Source organism: Drosophila biarmipes, unplaced genomic scaffold (assembly GCF_025231255.1).
Source record: "Drosophila biarmipes strain raj3 unplaced genomic scaffold, RU_DBia_V1.1 ptg000005l, whole genome shotgun sequence".
NCBI classification, from domain to species: Eukaryota; Metazoa; Arthropoda; class Insecta; order Diptera; family Drosophilidae; genus Drosophila; species Drosophila biarmipes.
This window is the reverse complement of record NW_026114527.1, coordinates 1,883,211-1,886,944: the sequence shown is the minus strand read 5'-3', so window position 1 is coordinate 1,886,944 and position 3,734 is coordinate 1,883,211.

The window sequence follows — 3,734 nt, the reverse complement described above, 5'->3', positions numbered from 1 at the left end:
ATATATATACTTTATATTATCGGAACGCTTACTTTTACCTGTTACGTACTTTTCGACAAATCTAATCCTTTTACTCTACGAGTAACGGGTATGAAATTTTATAAAATTGTAATATTGGTGTTTTTTTTAAATAATAATTTCTACACTTGAGAATAAAAATATTTTATTTTTTCAGAACTTTGAAAAAAAAATTTTTAAAAAATCAGACGACTATATGCTAAAGCTGCCATGGGAACGATCGGATATTTAACGTCAAATTATTAAAAAGACCGTTAAGTTTCGTTTTCGGCAAACAAGTTTGGTCGTATATATAAGCTTTAAAAATCGGACCTACAATGTTTCCATGGGAACGACATGCAAAGATTTAGAAACTTCGGCTTGGCAAAGTTAGTTTCCTTTCTTGTTTTAAAAATCTATAAAAACAATACAGGAAGTTAACGTCGCAAGCCGAAGTTTGTATACCCTTGCAATTATAAGAAATAATCAACTTTTTTCCCGACCGTTCCTATGACAGCTACATGATATAGTCGTCTGATCTTATTAAAATTTAATTCGAAATTCAGAACTTATTGCTATGACAGCTATATGATATAGTCTTCCGATTGTTCATATGGCAGCTATGTGATATAATCTTCCGATTTTGATAAAATTTAATTCTAAATTCAGAACTAATTAAAAAATGTTAAGTCCAAGCTTAGAAGGTGATATGTTAAAAAACAGCGAAGATATAAGTTTTCTTAACTTTTTCCCCGATATTTTATGGGGTCGGAAACGATTCTTTCACTGCATTGCAAGCTTCTGACTGAAATTATTATACCCTCTGCAAGGGTATAAAAATATGAGTTTGATAATAGCATAACATTAACGTTTTTGGGCAGTATCCACTGTGGACGACAATGTACCAAAGTGCGAGGGCGACTTCTTTAAACACATGAAAATATTAAAATTTGCAGTAATCATCCGATTGTTTCGAGATATACATTAATCAAAAAGTATTGCAAAAAATAAAAAAATTGCGTACCAAGGCTTTGTCAGTTTGTTCCAAAGCCGAATTTTAAGAATCCTGAAAATTCCAGCTCAATATAAGAAATATTAGTTCTAGCACTTTTCAAAAGACCAGCTACTTGGCCGAGAAAAGCAAGATTTTGTGTACCCATGAAGTACTGAAACTATAGGCTCATGCATTACGTCGTAAAAAAGGTATTTTGAATTTTATATAGTATATACGACCTTTAAACACGAAATGCCTAAATAACACCGTTTAAAAATTATGGGTCGACGTTTTTTTTATTTTCATTTTTTTTAGCCTTTTTTCTTATTTTTCAAAAACGGCTCTAACGATTTCAAATAAAATGTTAAGGTGTATAGCCCATGAGCTTCCTCAATTTTTGGCATACGACATATTCTTGTAAAAATAGCAGTGTCAATGTTATTAATCAATAAAATTGACCGCGTTTTCCAGCATCTTACACCTCATAAACATTGACCTTTTTTGTTGCGAATCGGTGCTATAAAAAACAAAAGTTCAAAACTGAACAGGTGAACAAAAAAAGGAAAGGAGGTATACTGAGGTATAAAGAAGCAAGCGAATAATAAGAAAAACACTTATCCTTACCTTGATTTTGTAACTTCTTTGACGTACTTTTTCTGATCTGTTGCCGCTTTAGGCACGATTTTCGCTTAATTGGTTGGTTGTTTCAGGGCCGTGTGCTTTAATCCAAAACGTTGCCATGCCTTTAAACTTGTCTTATTTGTCTTATCAATACCTGTCGACTGACTTAAAAAAAATGTGCCACGCCCTCTCAAACGCCCGCAAGCCGCCCAAAACTGTGGTTGCCACACTTTTTATGCTAGATAAAATTTTTTTGTTGCCTTATCAATACCTTTCGATTGACCTTAAAAAAATGTTTGCCAAAAAAATATATAATCCAATAAGGTGACCACTTTTCCATTGGGATTGAAGCTTCGAGTATAATATAAAAAGAGGAAAGGAAAACATGAACTAAATTTTAAATGTTCGAGAAAAGCTTTACTCGGATGAGAGTATTTCGAAGAAAGAGTTTTATACTTATTCATAGTATAATCAAACATGTAATCCAAATGATAAAATTCGAAAAAAGTTAGCCATATTTTTTGGATGAATCCAGTATGAAATGGATATGGATACCACCCTTAAATATTTTATATTTATGGATAATCGTCAAAGTCAAAATCAATTAAATTGTAGATGGAGCAGTGGAGACGAAATTTCTACAGAACCCCTCTTCAAGTTTTCTTTACCATTAAACATTTGTAGGGATTTCCCGAGGATTATAAAAAAGGTTTGTTTAATTGTAAGCACTTACTAGTGTTGATGCTGACTTAGAATCTTGGCGATGTGTTTGAAAAAATCCGAATATAATCTGAAAAATTCTCCATGTGGTGTAAACCTACCAATAGCATTCTGGAGTAGGGGGCATGGCAGTCAACACAGCTGGAATGTTCAATTTTCGGCTAACCGCGAAAAACCACAATTTTCCATAATTGGATTTAAGCTTGATAGATCACTTGAATTCTGAATCATATCTATATGATAATCTGAAAGTCGATTCTAGTAAGAATCAGTATGTCCGTCTCTTTGAAATATTTCAATCTAGCTATTATAATCAATTATCAATAATCAATCAATTACATCCATTTTTGACCTCAAATGAATTTAAATTATTGGCCCCCATTATTGTGGTTAATGTTTTATATCAAAACGAGTCAGTGAAAACTGGTTCTATTGGTGTGAAAATGTAAATAGAACTGAAGACTAATAAAAATACCCAAGCCTATTGTTTTTTTTAATAAAATAATAGTTTTTTAATAGAACCACCATATGATTTTATTTTGCTAAATACAAAATCTCAAAAGACTGCCATTTGGTATCCGGTATCTATATTGTCAAACACATCTTAAGGGTGTGGTTTGTTCTATAAACAATGTATCTAGTATTTTGACTTTATTTAAAAGTAGCACCAAAACACGAAAATAATTGTATGTATATTATTTCAAAGTTTAGACTAGATGTGTGCAGAGCTACAAGAAAACAAGTTTAATTAAATGAAATTTTATGAGGAAGATGACCAATTCATCCAACAATTTAACAGGCAAATAATTGGTCAGCACTTTCAATACCTTCGAATAAAAGTGACGCCTTTTAATATATAAAAAATCGTTTTCGCAATACCAATATAAGTGAATAAATGGATTAATGTGCTAGAAAAAAAACTTCTTACTTTTTATTTCCAGTTAAAATTACAAGTATTCTTATTATGGTAAGTGCCAGGGATAGGTAGTCAGTGATCTTCTCTAGGACCGTGACCTTCGAACTTGGCGTAAGGTTGTTGGCATATGCCCCTATTATTGCGGTCAGATAACGGATCCTTGGTTTAAAAATATTCCCACATCTGAGAATCATTAACCTGACAGATTTATAATATTGGGGTTCTTTTGATTTAGAATTTAATCTTGCAATCATAGAAAACATTATTTCCAAACACGATTAAACATGTTTCCCTAAGACCTTTCTAGATGACTATTAATTGCTCATAATGAAGGAGGATTCATGCAATATTGTCACATGGGGATGTAAATGAAATTAAGTATACTCTTTATGGACATGATCGTGACATTTTTATGACCTCTAAACGCACTAAAATCAGTTCATTTATGGATTATGAAATGTCATATTTATAGAACCCCCAAATGCT